At 42.7% G+C, this 18,702-nt stretch overlaps 1 protein-coding gene across 1 annotated transcript in view; it reads right to left on the reverse strand.

Moving 5' to 3' along the window:
• NFIA (nuclear factor I A) overlaps nucleotides 1-18,702 on the reverse strand; it is a 362,772-nt gene that overhangs the window by 13,757 nt on the left and 330,313 nt on the right. The gene's annotated exons all lie outside the window — the stretch shown is intronic.

Consider the following 18,702-nt stretch of genomic DNA (forward strand, 5'->3'; position numbering starts at 1 on the left):
CCTTTTTGGTCATGACTTTAGAGATGATGGACCGCTCCCAAGCAAAGATTACTGAAGACAGATTTGAGGATGTGTTTTACACAACCACGCCACATAAACAAAATCACCTATTTTGTCTTCAGATAAGTTCTACCCGGTGGGGCTCCTGCAGTACCTGAAATTTAGAAACAAACCCAGAACTTATGTTTACAGCGCTAATCAGGAACAGCTCCGCATTCCACTATCACTTTATTATATTTTAATGAAACCAATTACACATTGGGCTGTTCTATGTTCATTGGCTCTTTAAATATCCTTCCCTCTTGTTAGATCGCCGTATGGTTAGGAGATCTTACCGTTCATTTTGCAAGAATGGTGGTACTTTCAACGGCTACCTGTTAACTCCCACTGGAATCTGCACTCACGAAAACCTTGTAGCTGTACCACCTTGTGCTATCTTAAAGGCGCTGGGTTAAAAAAAAATACTTGAAGATTTTTCTTTCTCTTAGAGGAGTGAACTGTCTGAGCTAAAATATGGCATCCTGTTGGACTCCATCGGCCTTTTGGTATTGTTCTTCAGGACCGTGTTTATGAGTTCAAGTTCAGGTTTAAATTAAATAAAACACTCCTCAGGAGTTTATAAGTGAGCCTCATTTACATGCGCCCCCTCTGAGCTCTGCCAGCTTCAGCACACCAGTTTCCAAGGCTTGGTGCAGGAATGTTTTACAGTTGGAATCTGTACTGCTTTCTCAGGCATTTCAAACTCCGAGATTGGGCAGCACAAGCGTCAGTGAGTATTAGAAGTTTCCTCAGATCTGCTATAAAGTCAAAGGAAGAGAGAAAGAAAGACAACAAGGCAGGGACCCGGAGAACTGCATCCTCTTAATTTTCTCTATAAGGCTTTCAAGTTAACATTCTAGTTAAAAACTGAGTAACTGATTCTAGGTGTATGTCCTAGAATACATAGCCATGACTTCAAATTTCTCTGCGATCATTTTCAGCATTCTGTATAAATGGTCAATGCACATTTATTCCCTTCAAATATAAAAACTAGGGTTTGCTCACACTGTTTTTCTGCCTTGAAAATGAAGATCAAGAGTGTTAGGAAGCTTAATGTCCCCAACCCAGGAGGGTTTTTTTTCAGGTCAAAAAGATCTCGGGGATTTTTCAGGCAATAAAGGTACACTAGACAGGAAGACATAGCTATTTTGGGTTTGGAACCAGGAAGAGTGGAAGTAGGGATTCTAAATGCTATTATACGGAACTGACTTGGAGAGAGCGGAATTTCGCAACTCACTGCCGTCCAGGCTAAGCAAGGGCCTGTGAGTTCAGAGAAAGCAGCCATGGTCTTCGTGGGCAGAAATGGAAAGAGAACCAGAGAAACAGCCCCATGGACTCTGCCACTCAACTTCTCTCTGAATTTATCTAGCAAGAAAGTAGGCATAGAAGGAACACCCCAGGGCCGCAGGGCCTGAGGGTTGCTTTACAGCATCTCCTTGACTGGAATGCTTCTTTCCAACATCCATCATCACTGCAGGCCTGGTGCTCCCAGCTTCGGCAGCTGCCTCCCTGCAGAGTGGTATGCGAGGAGTCAACGGGGTCAAGGGTAAGCGATGCTGGGGCAGAGGTGCTAGTTAGAGAAGAATCTACCTGGCTGAGAGCGCATGGCCTGAGAGCCCATGAAGAATCTGTGTCTCAGTTTGTGCCTCTGTTAAGAAAGGATTGAGACCCCCTTCCTGGCATGGTGGTTATGAGGATAAAATGAAATCACATATGAAAGTGCTGTGTGTCGTAACTAGACTCTGAAGAACTGATGCTTTTGTTTTTTTGTGGCATTCTTCCCTGACATGGGGAAGACAGAAACCTCATCTATATATGCGAGGCCACTGCTCCTCTTGGCCTAGGACCATGATGGGTAGTCGTTTTTCTTGAATAAATACAATAATAACATGAGTATGCCAGCCATATACTCTTTTCCCTGAATCCCCTGAACTTTGACTAGGTCAAATGCTGAGAAACATTAAGGATTTTCTAAATTAAAGGTGAGTAAGCTTCTAAATAAAACTCTTTGCTATGAAAATAAGAAGGTTCTTCTCCTGGATGAGGACATGAATAAAAGTGGAATCACTTAGATGCCAGTCTGAAGAAATGGATGGTAAAAGTAGTGTCCTTTTGGGCAGCGGTTTACTCATGGTGACTGAGTAGAACCTGCGCTTATGACCTGGAGAGTTCCTCAGCCTTAGGCCAGGGAGGATTGGCCAATTTGCAGAATGATGATAATTTGCATATGAGCTAGTCTCTGCTGATCTCATTGGTCAGTCAGCCACACATGACTGAGAATCATGCTCTCTCTTTCTCTCGGTTTTTGTTTCTTTCTCCTGCTTTATAAGTATCTAATTTTGACTCCTTCTCTAGTGCCCTTTGGATTCTGCTGTTCAGGGTGGCTACAGGAAACAAATTAAGCACAACTGCTAATGTCACTGTTTTTTTTTTTAAGTTACACTGGCAACATGGTGGATGGGAGGAATTTGAAATGCAAGACGGTTTGGGGATTTTCCTGAGGATTTAATTTACCAAGGTGGCCCCTTAACTGTTTTGAAGATAAAATAATCTGATAGTTGACAGTTCAAAAGGTGTACATTCACTAATGTAGGTGAATGCAGATGTAATGTTTAGAATTGAGGCTGAATCTTATGGTAAAACAATAGCGTTATTCTTCTGTGGTTTTCTTTAAGAAACAGAGAGCACCAAATCTGGAAACATGCTTGCTTGATAGAGCCACACGGGAGGCCTGGGCTGAAGAGGGCGAGCTGTGTCCTACAAGCCAACTGGACACTTGGGAAAAGCAGCCTTCTCTTTTCCACTCCCTTCAAGTTAGTTACTCGGCGGTGCCGGTCCCCCATTTTATCAGGCAGCTTAATCTGTGCCTGGCTCTTATTCAAAGCAAGCAGCTAGGAAGGAGTGCAAGGGGGTGGCTCAGACTTGACAGCACTGACCCTAAGGCTGAGGAGCATTAGTGAATTCCATAAGGAGTGTCAAGCCTCAGTTCTCGGTCTCCAAAGGTCATCGTGATGCAAGGCTCAGGGGAAGAGCCAGGGACACAGCCTTCCGGGAAGATGGCGGGGTTGGGAAAGGGGAAGAGTGATGTGTTTAGGAGGGTGGGGTGGGGAGAACCTGGTACATCTTTAGACTTCAACAGGAAAAATATTTGGGAAGAGGCCAACTGTGAGATACAGCATGGCCCTCGCTGGATGGTAATGATGTAACAAATAGTAACATTCAGAGCTATCCAGATACCAGAGAGCACAACTGGCAGATATTAAAATCATTATAAGATGTGAAATTATACCTCTCACTGCTTCATTATCTCTATATTTCATAATATTTGTCTAGAAAGGCACACAAAGCCTATCAGGTTAAATTAATCCTAATGATCAATTTTACTTTTATTCTAATTAAACAATTTCAATTTAATTAATGCGAGCACAGAAATTAGTCAAAATTACAAATGTAAATGTTGAACTTTAAATCAAAGGTCCTCCCAACTCTCTGCCTCCCGCAGAAGCACTTTAAAGTGTTTGCCTGTGAAGGTAGATGGGAATTTTAACCTTTGTCTATATTGTGAAGGACACAAGTTAGAAAAACGTGCAAGCAAAAGCAATCCAGGAGCACAGACGGAAATGCACGTTTAAGGCCCACCCACCCTCACCCACGTACTCACAAGACACACGAATGGCAGTCCATGAAGACACATTCTGTGAGGTGGAATTTTGAATCACATGATTTGTTCCTGAGGATTCCAACTTGGGTCAGTCTACCGGATATTGGGCTTTTATAAAACACGTTTATGGAAAAGGAACCACACACCCATTTCCTAAGGCACATGGTAAACTACCAGTTCCTGTCCCCCCTGGTGTTGGACACCCTGCACCTCAGCTCCACTTTGCTTCTGGTTAGCCACGTGCCCTTGGAGGCATCGGCCCCTCCCTGGGCTTTGGGTCTCTCATTTGGAGGTGCTGTTTGATACAATGATATGTGCTTCATTCCAAAATGCACTTAATTGTATCTGGACAATGAGGGCATCTAGAGTATATAATCTTCAAGGAAATTACCAGCTTCCATATGCTCTATTTTTACGACTTCGAAAAATAAATACTGGCATCTTAAAATGGATTTGAAAACGGTATGGGATATATGTGTCTGAGTCATCCTGTAAAGACATTCAAATATCTTTTCTTCTCGCTTAATAACAATCCAAAGTGGATGGAGCCCAGACTTCTAAAAATGTGAGGTTGCGAGGAAAGCATGTGGCAAGTGAATTTTTTCCCCCTAAAAAAAAAGGTGGAGGGTGTAGCAGCACATGCAAAAACGTGAAACAGAGAAGGAAAACATAATAAAAAGAAATGCATTTCGTTTTTTGTATTTAAAAGTATTTGTTCTGGGGAATCATATTTAATAACAGGTCTGCAGTGTCACAGATTTTTGGTCTTCGAAGAATGTTATATGCAGCATAAGATTCTATGTTATCACTCTTCTATCCATGAAATAGCCACAACTTCTTTTCCCACAGGGAAGCCCTCATACATGATCTTCTGTGCCGACTTGTTCACAATTGCATATGCGAATTATTTGATAGCCATCAATCCACTATCACTGTTCAGGGACATTATAGGAGAACAGCGGAGTAATTTAACAAAATAGTTGATTAGTGTAATAATCATCATTAAATGCAGTAATGATAGTGGGATTCCCCTCACCTTGCTTAATGACCATGGACAATTCATTTCTTGACTGCCAGTGGGAGAAATGGATTTTGAAATATTAACTTCTGCCCCATGGGAATGACACTTAGCCCACCACATTTAATTTTTGACCTTCACTGAACAGCATGATCCTAATCCCTTGATTTTATAATCTTAACTAGGAAAGATTAAAATATGGATTGACTCTAGTTGGCAGGAATCTTTATGTTCTTTTCACTAAAAAAGCTATAAATCCAATGGTTGACCTTTTATTTCCAGGTCACAAGTGACACCCACTCACTTTTGTCCGTTCACCTAGGATTTATGTTAGGGTCTACAGGTATAAGCCATGAAAGTTGAACTTTAATGAAATGTCTTTCAAAGATGTGCACTTAACCAAAAATTTCTCACAAAAAATTAGCAGATAGCCTTTAAAAAATAGCTATTCTATCCTCAGGTTCATGGTTGGCCTCAACTACATCTAGTTTTCACTTTTAGTAAGTTTCCTCTCGTACTATTATTTTTGTGAGGGCAAAAATTAGGCGTGTGTTTGGGATGATAATAGTACTTTCGTTCCCATTTTGGATTTCTAAACCGAAAGCTTTCTGAGATGTCTGCTTTTGCCATCACGGTAATTCATCTATCTCCGGCTGAAGAATGTTCCCTGTCCTTTTTCACAAAATCAATTGTATTGATGGGAGGCGTTCTGTGTTGTCAATCAGGGAAATGTGAGTTGATGGGACCCCATAGCAGCGAGATAAGGGAAGGAATACCAAACTTGCTCAGGTCCACACCATCCGAGTGAGATCAATGCTTTCCCATAATACTCTTCCTGTCATGTAGCACCCTAACTGTCACAATTAATAATGTAGAGGGCCTGATTAACTTAAGGAAGGTGCTCTCTGCTGTGTAAATACATAGAGAACTATGAGGCAAAAAACCCAAAAAAACCCCACAACCTCCTCCCCAAAAAAAGAGAAGAAAAAGAAAAAGAAGAAAAAGAAAAGGAAGAAAAAAAACCAGAAGAAGCAAAGGGGGGGGGGTAGGAAAGAACAAAACGTCATTTTTATTTTTCATGTGGATGTGTTCTCACTTTCCATTTTTCTCTTGTAACAATTACTGTGCCAGCTACTCTGACAGAGTCAATAAATTGATCTGGGTCTTGATGCCGCAGCAAAGCAGACTGATCTGATGCACCATTATCTGCGGTGGAGAGTGGAGGTAGGGGGTTGGGGTGCGCTTGGGTGGCAGAGGGCAGGGGGGAGAACTCAGCAAAGGCAAGTCAGCGTTATTCTGGAAACGTAATTAATGCTCTGCGTGGAGTTTCTGGGAGACGTAAGTGCATACATGGCGTGCCTGCGAGCATGTGTGTGCGGCGCATATGCGTGTTGTGAAGGGACAGAGAAAGAGAAGCCTTCAACTTGGCTAAAGGATGCAGCCTAAGTAATACCGTATGCACGACTTATTTAGGTCCCTGCGGTATTTCAGTCACTCACACAGATCTGCAATTCAATGAGGATCACCACCCCATTAGAACTAATCATGTCAGCTGTGTATCTGACAAAATAAACATTCAGAAACTGTGCTCCTAGGTTCATAACTTGTTTTTGCACTGGGATTTTTTTCTTCTTCTCTCCCTCATCCAGCATAAAATTTAATAGTTTTTTAATATGAAATTATAACATCCATAGAAACTCTCCGTATTCATTCCTCAGCGTATTTTGCCTCCCAACCAGAAACTGCAGCTGTTGGCGGAGCTTTAACTTGCTCCTTGGGACTATGCTAAGTATGTTCTTAATAAATAAATATCATTCCACTAGCTAATGAGAGAATTAATGGCACAACTTATGGAAAACGGACGTAGGAGGCTGGGTGGGGGCTGGGGAAGAAGAGACTCTGCTTAGGGGAAAAAATGACCAGATTACCTCTGGCGTTTTTGCCATATTAACATTTCTGGGTTTCTACTGGCAATCACAGGTCCCTGGTCCTAAGAGTGAAGCACCTCTCTAAGCACCTGACCTCTGGTACTTAGAGAGGTTCAGTGCTAAGGGGTCAATAAGCAGCAGCACACATCAGCTTTCCGTGTGCTGGGGGAGGGTGCTGGGGGGGGTTCTTATAATCTAACCATATTGAATCTTCATACAACTCTAAGTGGAATGCAGGAATCAATTTATAATATTATAAATGTGACATGTAAGGTTCAGAAAGGCTCAAACCTACCCTGAGATCACTGTACTAGTCTCAGACTGCTATAACAAAATATCCTAAACTGGGTGGCTTTATTTTCTCAGGCTTCTGGAGCTGAGGAGTCCAGCATCAAGGTTCCAGCTGACCTGTACATGCTTTGTGCCTGAGATTCCTCTTTCCGGCTTGCAGATGGCTGCCTTCTCACCGAGTCCTGCGTGGGACCCAACCCTCATCTAAACAGACCCCCCAAAGTCCCCATCTTCAAAGAGCACCGCAGTGGGGGCCAGGATTTCAACCTATTCACTTTGGCAGGGGGAGCAATACAATTGAGTTCACAGCAGTCATGTACTGAGAGAAATCAAAATCAAGTCTGTCTGGCTCCAAAGCTGCTGTTTTCTCTCCTGTATTTTACTGCCCAGGAGAGGAGGGCACCTTCTCCTCATGGATCTTCAAACTACCACGATTTGTAAAACCCTGTATCTGAGATCCCACTGTGTCCTTCACTTGCTTCCCGACCTCCACAGAATGAAGTCCAGTTGTCTTACCATTGTTTGAAGTTATGTATTTATTCACGACCAGACCCTAACTTCCTAGCCTCATTATTCAACATTCTCCGCCACTTACATGAATAGGTATTATACCAAACAGAGTAAAGTTCTCCAAACACACACGACTACTCTTCGTGTGTGCCCAGAATGGATTGTTGTACCTACCAGGTACGTCTGTCTCCTTCAAAACCATGTGTCACCTCCTCTAGAATAGCTTCCATGACTCCCCTGCTTCTCTCCAGAGTTAATTACCTACTCTGTGTTCTCCTTACAGATTATACATACTTCAATTTTTCACTGACCACACCTTACTATAATTTGCTTACTTTTCTCCCTAGACATCTGTGAGCAACGTAATGGCAGGGATCGGACACACGGACACACACATACACACAGACACGCATCTCAGTGGTCCTCTTCAAGCCTAGTGTGGTACCAAGAATACAGTAGGTGCTCAGTAAATCGTGAGTTCCCCCCACCCCCGTCCCCATGTCAATCACATGCCCATGAGTGGGGAGATAAATAGGCACCCAAGCATTTTGACTCCTAGTTGAGTGCTCCTTCTCTTCTACCAAGATGCACAAGTCCCTGCGATAGTCAGTTCCCTTACTAGAATTTTCTATCATATGGTCCTTCTATCTCCCCAGGACTCCCCCCTCTCCCTACACACATAATGGCCAGGGATCCGTGGAAGGGGGGTTGCATGTGAGAGAGGCAGGAGCTGTGTGTCAGGAGAGCTGGCCTTAAATCCCCCCCCAACTACTCAAGGCAATAGGACCCACTCACTCGGCATCTCCTGCCTTGGAAGGGAGCACTGAGCACTTTCTACCTCATTAAGGCAGCACCGTGGGGGTCTGAGGTTGCCCTTCAGGTTCATGCCTGGACTGCAGCTCCGTTATCCTAACACATTCAGACTCTGGGAAGGGAGGGTGTGAGGGCAAGGAGCACAGGGCTGGGGCAGGCTGTCCTAACCCAGTGTCCCAGCCCCAACACAGGGCTCCGGTTTATCACAAGCGCCTGTGATTCATTAGTTAATGTGTAAAGCATTTGGAAAGTGGAAAGCTAATTAGAAGTGCTAAGTTATTTCATCTCTGCTGTAAAGGAAGCAATGTGAAGCCTAAGGAAAAATTCTCATGCAAATATTTTGGGGAGGCGTGTGCTGTGGAATGTAGCTCCGTGAATAGACTCCATTGAAAGACTAGATCTCAGAAAGAGAGGCCACTGATAAAAGAATGTGCCTCCGTCCTCAATAAACAAACAGGAAGGTAAACAAATAGGTGTGAGAAAAGTGGACAGGAAGAATCACTGACGGCTCACATGAGATCTTTGAAAATCTTACTTTAGACAATAGGCTACCGGCCTTGAAACTGTGTATGTCAGTGGGGCCTTCAAGGTCTCAGGCTCATTAGGAAGCCTGGGAAAGCCTGTGTCCGAAAAAACCCCTCCTAAATGGGAAAGGCTATTTTTTAGAGCTCAGAAACATTTGGTAAAGCAAATTCCTGGGGCATGGGAGTTTTCACATGCAGCGGCTTTGGGGAAAGGGCGCAAACCACCTGTACTGCCTTCTCTCCTCACAGTTCACGGAGCGGGGCCAGTCAACTCATTTTCCTGTTCTCTGAACTCTGTTGACTCAAGCTCAGCAAAACCAGGCTCTTTTCTTTTGCAAAGGAAGCATCTGGTTCCAAGTCATAAAAGAGAAACCCAGAACCTATTGCTGACTGTTTGATAAGCACCTGGGAGGGCACGCAGAGGGCACTGTTTCACAGAGTTCCCTTGCAATTACAAAGGCACATGTCCTCCAACTCAGCCTTTGCAGAGTTCTAGTTTACCGGGAGAAAGTTGACCCAGCCCGTGGGAGCTGGTCTGCACAAAACTCCAGTATGTCTGCATGGATCCTGGACTCAGACAGAGGGCTAAAATGACATGATCACTTCTCTCTTTCTCTCTCTCTCTCTCTCACTCTCTCTCTCTCTCACACACACACACACACACACACACACACAAACACACACACACACAAACACACACACACACACTTACACAGTATATATGTTTTTTAGACACATACGGAGTGAGTATAGAGGAAAGGCACTGTAAAAAGATAAGCATCAGCAGATCAAGGGAGTCAAGTGCAACAACAGGACTTAAAAGCACAGGAAACCTAGCAGAGAGCGGGAAAGAGGAATATGTCAAATACTGTTAACAGTTCACCTATTATCTTTCTTGGAGCAGTTTTGTTTAGGGAGGACAATGTAACCTGCCCACGGCAATAGAGCACAATTTCAGCCAATCAAGATAATTCTGTGCTAGCTTTCCCAGCATTCTTTGCAGCTAATGGTTAAAAGGGAATCCAATTTTAGTCAGACCTGAACAGAAATCTGCTAACAGGAAATAGAGGAGGAGTATGACAGGATCTTTGTTGCCCTGATGTTAAGAGGAAGAGTGGAGTAGGATATGGGCATGATGTCTGGAGCTGCAGCAGCCATTCTGCAACCAGAGGCACAGGCACGAGGATGAATGGACAACATGCTCAGGACGGTAGAGCAGAATCTCTGACGGAGCATGGGCTCCTACTGGCTTCATATAGCAGATGAAGTAAGGACAACAACCACTCAGATTTCATGTCAGGAAAATAACTCTAATTGGCTTAAGGCACACTCTACTGGGATTTCTCTTCTGTGAGCTAGAGGGTATTGCCTTCATTTCAAGATGAAGGTGTTGAATTTTAAAGGATAATGTCCAAGACATGCTGATGAATGGCACAGCCAGGATGTTAAAATAGGTCTATCTTCCTCTTTAATTCATGGTTGTTTCCCTTTTCCCCGAATCAGGCCATGAGTCCCAAATATGTTTCCCTTGGCATCCCGGAACTTCTGCTGATCACACGCATTATTATCAAGAACCATCTAAAGACTGGGAATTTTGACAGCAATTCTGCAACTAGGGTTCCTGGCTTCACTGCAAGGCTCTCATCAAACCCACTCTTCCCAATTCTCTGCACAAATTCTCACCTTCTATTTTCAAGCTTTCCTCTCACATTTTTTGGCCTCTTTTTTCCTACAATCCCAAGGGCTAATTTAATGGACACCAGATTTTTTACCCTTCTTCCATAAACTCGAATTATTTCCTATGCAGGCGCCCTGTTATCTTCCTCTTCTCCGTGGCCACTGAACTCATTTTAATACTGAGAAGAGGCATATGAAGAAGGAGCCAGTATTTATCGAGTGCCTATTGTATGCCAAATCCCAAACAGGCACCTAATTCTTGCAATAATCATCCATTTGCTTTAACTAAGAAGCTTCCCCAAATCTTTCTGGAGCAAGGCAAAACCCAACCAAACAAAAAAGACTAACACTGCACTAAAACCTGGAGTTAAAGGTAATGGGATTACAGAAGCATAAGAACGAAGTGGGAAAAGAGGACCGTACCTAGAGCCGGTGCCCTTCCTTTGTCCAGAAGTGAAGTGTGTGGCTGGGGACATCTCAGATGTGCTGCTCAATTAAAAACTGAAAGACAAGGGTTCTGGGTATTGGAAAGTGTATCTTAATAGTGTCTCACAGCCTGTCAGTGAGTCAGATGCCAAGTGAATGTGAAGAGAACGCACAGGTTTGGTGCGGGAGATGGGAAGCCAGGAGGATTCACTCCAGCCCACGGGAAGCGCACTGCATGAGTAACTCATCCTGTGACGTGTTGTTTACTCCTGGACACCTTTGACTGCGGCTGAGAACGTAAGAGACGAAATGACCAGGCATGGTCTTCCCCTTCAGGATCTGGGCAGGGGCGGGGTGTATATTCACGTCTGCCAGTCCTTACCACCCTCAGAGACAGTTTCCTCTCGGGGAGTCTCTTCTTCCTTAGGGCACAGTTTAGCCAAAGAGGTGAAATGGTGTGCAGAAGAGGAACAGACGTGCCCGATTAATCCAGCTTTTGAGGTGCCTCCAGGGCTCGGTGGAGGGATCTATGGAGTTATAATCTTTAGGGGAGGGGTTGTCCTAATTTGCTAGATGGTTGCGTTAGATCCCAGAGTTTGGCAGGTAAGTTCTGGCCATGCCCACATAGCAGAACATGAGATGTACTGAAAGGTTCACCCAAGACCATGCCTGGCGGCGCACACTGAAGGGAACCTGGGCTTTGGAATCAAAAGTGGGTTTGTGTCCCAGCTCTACTGATCACTGGCTATGTGATTCAGGAAGTGACTTCCTCAGCGAAGTCACTTCTTCTCTTTAAACCTCGGTTTTTAAATCTGTACAATGGGGATACAAACAATAATGGTTCTGCCTACTTAGTGGGTTGCTCTAGAAATCAAATAGGAAAATACTTTGTAATCCAGAAAATACCATTTAAATATGAGTTTAGTTATCAACCAAACAATAAAAGCTATCGTTTGTTGAATGCTTAGTTGGAGTCGGGCATTTACTTTATACCAACAGAAACTAAGACTTAAAACAACCATTCGAGATGATATAATCACCATTCTCCAGTTCATAAACCAGACTAGAAACAATGGAATTACCAAGAAAAAAGAAAAACAAACAAAAAAAAAAATGAAAGTATATACTGCTTCTAAGGGATGCAATAAAGCTCTGCCCAAGTTTTGAAAAGGAAGCCCTCAATCTCAGCTGCTGTGGTATCTGGTCTCTGGGCAGAGGCTAGCTGTTCTCACAGATGTGGACTAACATCATTAGTAAAGGTCTTTTTCCCAGACAGGATGAGAGAATGAGCCTAGCCTTATTTTATAGATGCACGAACAAATAGGAAACTGGTCTTCAGAAAGACCAAGTGCGGCATCAGTCCTGTCCCACGGGACCCAATTTCTAGGCTTCTGATTCCCTGATGTAAGAGGATGAGTCAATCTCAGACCATGTAAAGAGAATGGTCGGTAACATTTCACTAACACTAATTAAGGATGCAGATGGCATTTGGGAAGGAGAAGTTTGAGAGACAAACCGGTCCAAATCCTGGCTACCTCATTTCTCTGGGACGAACATACTCTTCTAAAACTTCAGTCTCCTCATCTGGAAAATGGGGATAACAGCACCAATCTCAGATGACTCTGACTCCAGTAGCAAGTTCAGGCACAGTACCTGGCATGTGTGGGTACTTAAGACAGAGTACTGATTTGACCTGTAAGACTTCTTCACTTTTTCCAAAGTCAGAAGGAAATGAAATTTTGTCTGTCATTGTATGGGCTTGTAACTGAAATGCTCAAATCCAATTCTAACTAGAAAGGGGGAGATGCTTTTTTTTCCCTCTTAGTTTTTTGCCTTTGCAACTTTCCAGCTGCTCCCTGAACTTCTGTGGGCACTTAGCCTCCTATAGGCAGGCAGCACAGGGCAGCATGGGGAGGAGGCAGAGAAGGCTTCAGCTAATCTGAGTGCCATCTCAGGTGACCTTGGCGCCCTGGGCGAGGACATTACACATGGAGGGGGAGTTTCTTGGAAATGAGTGGTGAGGGAGCTACAGGGCATGACCGCATGTCTGCTTGGTCCAGAGAAGACAGAACTCAACACACATGTTGCCCTTCACAGGATGGACAAAAATAGAGCCTTATCTACCAGCTCATGGATAAATGGGCAAAAATTAAAGGTAGGGGGAAAAAAGGGTAAATTACATGAAAACCAGAACCATGTCATCAGACCAAAGTTAGACATGGACAGGAAAATGATTTAGGCTCTCTGTCTGCTTCTACTCTTTGGGAAGTTCTTATATTGTGGTCTCAATGCCTTTTTAGGCCAAGTAGGCAAATCCTATTGTAACTGGTATCACGCTGCATTAATGTTGTTGTCATCATCATTATTATTATTATTAAATTTTTATTCATTTTTGAGAGGGGGGAGGGGCAGAGAGAGGGAGACAGAGGATTGAAGCAGCCTCTGCACAGACAGCAATAAGCCTGATGTGGGGTTTGAACTCACAAACTATGATATTGTTGACCTGAGCAGAAGTTGGATGCTTGAACGCGTGAGCCACCCAGGCGCCCCATGATTATTGTTTTTTTTTTAAACATCTGCATCTTCTATTAGTCTTTGAAAGACTTGAGGAGACTTGTTACTTCCTACATTCTGTAGGTGTTGGGAATATTATAAGAAATGACGAGTAAGCAAAGAAAGGAACTTTTGAAGAGTTTTGTAGATTGCCTATGCGTTGGTTTCTCAGGCAGAGCTTCAGGACTATGACACAGAGTGTCAACAGATCGAAATGCTCTCTGTTTTCGCTGCCTCCCCACGTTCCTTGTGCATCCCCAATCAAAGGCAGACAATGGGTGACATGCCCATGATTCAGCCATGCAGGGACCTCTCTAGATCGGGTGGTTTCCAGCACAGTCAAGTGTGTGGCTTGCGCATACGTTTGTAAATTTCATGAAGCAAAGGCAGTCAAGTCACTCCGCTTGCAAGCCGGGCAGCTAAATGATTTATTAAGCAAAGGTTACAGCACCTGTGCCTTTTTGTCAACAAATCAGGCCCATGCCATGCCAAGCGATTCTTCTAATAACCCAAATGGTAATTTGGTTTTAAATAGCATTTCAGATACCACAATTCTGTTGATGCAGAACAGTGATAGATTTGGGTGGCAGGGAAGAAATGCCTGTTTTTAATATTGTTTGCACTCATTTTTCATTTTAAAGAATTAGTTCTCATTGGAGTTCTGCAGGTTAAGCATTTTATTTGAACATTCTGATTAAACTAGAACCTGAATCAAAATGAGTTCTTTGCTCAGTCCTTCTGTGTGGGAATTGGTATTTCTATTTATTACCTGATGATGAAATATTAACTTTTTTTCTCTAAATAAATGCCTCCTCTTAATGGCTCTCATTTTCAGGGATCAGATTAAATTATGGGATGCAATTGAAATGGCCATTGGCTTTCTGCTATTTGAGACGAGAGCTTGTTCTCTATTATATTATATCATTCAGTGGGTGGGCAGGGGACATTAATAGTGTCCAAAATGAAGTAAAAACTCCGTGCCCCAGAGACTTCTCTGTGCATTAATATCAACCGTGCCTAGGACAAATTTGAAAAATAAGAGATTCAGGGCCGGACCAAGTGGTCATGGTTTCTCAAAATGGATGTTCTGAAAGCTATAGGGAGGTGGCCACCCCTATTTGAGTGAGTTACAAAATGGAGGATGCGGGGGGATATGAGGCAAATAATGATAGTGGCAGAGGTAGCAGACAAGTGAGGCAGAAGAATGGGACAGATAGCTTGGGAGGAATGCTCAAACGCAGCCACCAGCTGCGGTGACATGTACAACGCAATTGCAAGGCGGTTTGAAAGAAAACTCGCTCAAGGCGAGGCCAGAAAGAAGGCGAGGCCATCGCAGTGAAGGGAGGAATTCTCTGGAGAAAAAAAACAGAGTCGAAGGGAAGGAGGAGAAAAAATGGCTTTCAATTATCCACGTTATCTTTCCCTACCAATCATTACAGATGATGAATTGGTGCAATAAAAGCCAATATTCAATTTTTCCAATTTACATGGAAAGAGGGCCATAATATATTGTTAAAGGGAAGAAACAGCAGGTTATCAAACAGTGTATATAATATGATCTCATTTTTGCAATATACTTGTATGCAGAGAAACAGTCTGGATGGATTTATATGGAAATGTTAATAGTAGGACTACACGTGATTTTTATTATTTTTCCCATCTGTATTTTCCACAATTAACATGTATCATGACGATAATAAGAGAAAGTCATTATTTTTAAACTTCCTTATGAATCATTTAGATTCAAGCAGTATATGCTGACTACCCACTATGTGCTGGGCATGAGAATCAGTACTTTGAGAGAGGTCAGCACACAATTACAGTGGATTTTGCTGATAAACTGCCTACTTCTCCTGTTTGCTTTACAGAATTTCACGCTCTAAAGAGGTGAGAGGGCCATCAGAGTTTATTGAACGATTACATTTTAAAAGTTGCGGTGAAATACACGTGACATAATGTACATACACCACAAAAGTTGTAGTGAAATACACGTAATGTAAACTGGACCATCTCAGCCATTTTTAAGTGGACGGTTCAGTGGTATTCAGTACGGTCGCCCTGGTGTGCAGCTGTCACCACCGTCTCCAGACCTCTTTTCTTCGTCTTGCAAAACTGACACTCCATACCCTTTAAACAACTCTCCATCCTGCCATCTTCCCACACCGCGGCCCCCATTCTACTTTCTGTCTATATGAATCTGACTACTTCAGGGACCTCACATACATGGGATCATAGAGTATCTGTCTTTTTAGGGCTGGCATCTCTCACTTAGCATGACATCCTCAAGGTTCATCCGTGTAGCATACTGCAGAATTTCCTTCCTGTTTGAGGCCAAACGATATGTACAGTACCACATTAAAATGGCATATACACAACAAAATGTATATGTCACATTTTGTTCACCCCATGTATCTGTCTATGGAGACCTGGGCTGCTTCTACCTTTTGGCTGTTGTGAATAATGCTAAGTACATGGGTGAACCAACACCTCTTCAAGACCTTGCTTTCAATCTCTTGAGTACATACTGATGATTAGCTTTTAATGCAGTCTCAGGTTTAAAAGCAGGGAGCACACCCGTAGTATTCCTGAGAGCTGAGCATCAGTCGGAGTGTGAGTACCTGCAGGGAAAGCGCTCACCAGCCGAGAGGCTGTGAAGCACAATGGTTAGACAACAGGGGCCTTGCAGTTGGGCCAAATGGGTACAAATTCTTCCTCCACTTTGCACTGCTTATGGCTGTGGGAAAATGAACAATCTCTTTAGGTCTCAGTGTCCTCATCTAGAGTAGAGATAATTATAGCTACCCTATTGGGGTGGCTGCAAAGATTAGTTGGGAAATGTACCTAAGGTACAGAAAACGCTCAATGAATAGAAACTATATATAAAGACTACTTTAAAAAAATGTTTTTTAATTTGTTTTGAGAGAGAAAGAGAGAGAGCAGGAGAGGGGCAGAGAAAGGGAGAGAGAATTACAAGCAGGCTCTGCACGGTCAGCACAGAGTCCAACACGGGGTTTAGACTCACGAATGGCAAGATCATGACCTGAGCCAAAACCAACAGTTGGATGCTTAACCGACTGAGCCACCCAGGTGCCCCAAGAATACCTTTTATAAAGAAAGTTCTTATGATAAACTGAAAGCTGCCTATTTAAAATGTCTATGCAGTAATTCAAGTTCTATCTCATACAAGACAAAAGAGACCATATCTAATCTGTCTCCTATAGGTCAACGCTTCCATTATTTGAAGAGATTTCCATTAGGAAGGAACTGGTCTTTTGGAGAAAGGGACACCATTTGACTTTGCATTTGTGTGTAGGTCACCTCTTCCGCATTTGTAAAGCTCAAGTATCTGCTTGGATGACCCTTCAATTTTTATTTCTCTAGAGGCAGAAGAAAGCAAAATGTCTCCCCAGAAAATGTTTCTATAATTCACTTAATACACAGTTCATGCCTCATCAGTAAAAGTATCAAATGTAGAAAAAAATGCAAGTTTGTGTAGAAAATTACTAATCTGCAGGCCATGTTCAAATTAGGTCTTTAAAAAATTCCTGTAAAAAAAGAAAAACCAAACTCTTTTCTGAACTAATGTCTTCTCAAAAAGGAGATTATTTTTTAAGAATATGACCATTTTATATACATCTATATATGTCTAACACTTTAAACGTTTCTGAAAAGTAGTTCCTTTTTTTTAAGAGTTAATATATGCTCCTTAAAATTAAAAGATTTTGAGGTAGGGGCTCCTGGGCGGCTCACAGTTAAAGCATCTGTCTGACTCTTGGTTTTGGCTCAGGTCATGATCTCACAGTTTGTGAGTCTGAGCTCCACACCGGGCTGGGCTCTGCGCTGACAGCTAGGAACCTGTTTGGGATTCTTTCTCCTCTCTCTGCCCCTCCCTTGCTTGCTCTCTCTCTTTCTCTTTCTCTCTCAAAATAAATAAATAAACAAAAAATACTTTGAGCATATAATTTTTACCTTAGGGTATATATACATATATGTTTTTTGAAAAAAAGAAAAAAAAGAAAAAAAAGAAAGACAACCCCATTAGTCCAGTTTCTCGTAAGACAACTGGGGATGGCTTTCTTCAAGACGAATGTGGCAGGTGTAACTGTGATAAGAAATATTTAAGCTGTTGTCCCTATGATGCCAAATATTTAACAGAAACCAAAAAATTTCAGTTCCAGATGCCAAAATTGGGTCTAAATGACATCATTCATCCAGATGCGTGGAGAATCTGGATTTTTAAGAATTGAATTTTTGTGGTCAACATCACGAAGACTCAGTTTCTGGGTTAAATAAGGCATTTGTGAGACAAAGCTGTTTTGGAATACAACACGTTTTGATTACAGAGAAACAAATTGAAAGGAACACAGGGTACCAATTTCAGTGCTATGAATCACAGATTGTATAAAAAATACTATGTAAAGTACAAGCAGGACATTTCCAAACTGCATTTTTGAGGTCCTTAATGAAGTAACCCAAGCACACTGGTGCTTCGAGAAAAGCAATCATTCAATATAGAGCCACTGTCCCCGGTTCTCTGCCCCCCCCACTGAACTTGAACACCTGAGCCAAAAGTACAAAATGGAATTTTAATGCATTTGAGGTCATCATTCAATGTCCAATTCAGCATTTGAAGGTATGGGAAAATATGCAATAAACTGTAACAGTGTTATGGGAGGTGCAGAGGAGATGTTATTTCCAGAAGCCAAGGAGACGCCGGCCTCAGGAGGAACAGCAGAAGTGGGAAACTCAAGAAGTGGGAATCCTGCTGCCTCCCCTTTATTCTTCCCCCCCTCCCCACCAGCTGCCCCCTCTGAGGCTGTACTTTCTGTGACCCTGCTTCAGTGCAAGGAAGGCTTCAGATGCAATGCAGTTTCACCTGCACTGTCGACACAGCAATAAACTAAAATCCTTTACAGAGCAAGCAAATGGACCCAGGAAGGCAAATCTATCCCGTTGATAAGCATCTGGTCATATTCTTATAAACAAAGATGAGTAGTTACAACTTTGGCATCTGGAGATTGCACACTCAGGCATATGCACAAAATATCCCAGGGAATTTTTTTCAAACAACATGCTGAGAACCTCACAAAGAACATACTTTATGTCAATTATGATAGTATAGTTCCATTCTAATTAGGAAACCAGAGTAGTTCCTTTCCTAACGTGAATCTAATTCTATTTCACAAACTTCAAGTATCTCTACGTCCACTACCTTTGAACTCCAAAAGTCTCTCACTGTTTCTTAATGAACAGCAGTCATTT

This window comes from Suricata suricatta, chromosome 8 (genome assembly GCF_006229205.1).
Source record: "Suricata suricatta isolate VVHF042 chromosome 8, meerkat_22Aug2017_6uvM2_HiC, whole genome shotgun sequence".
Lineage (NCBI taxonomy): Eukaryota > Metazoa > Chordata > Mammalia > Carnivora > Herpestidae > Suricata > Suricata suricatta.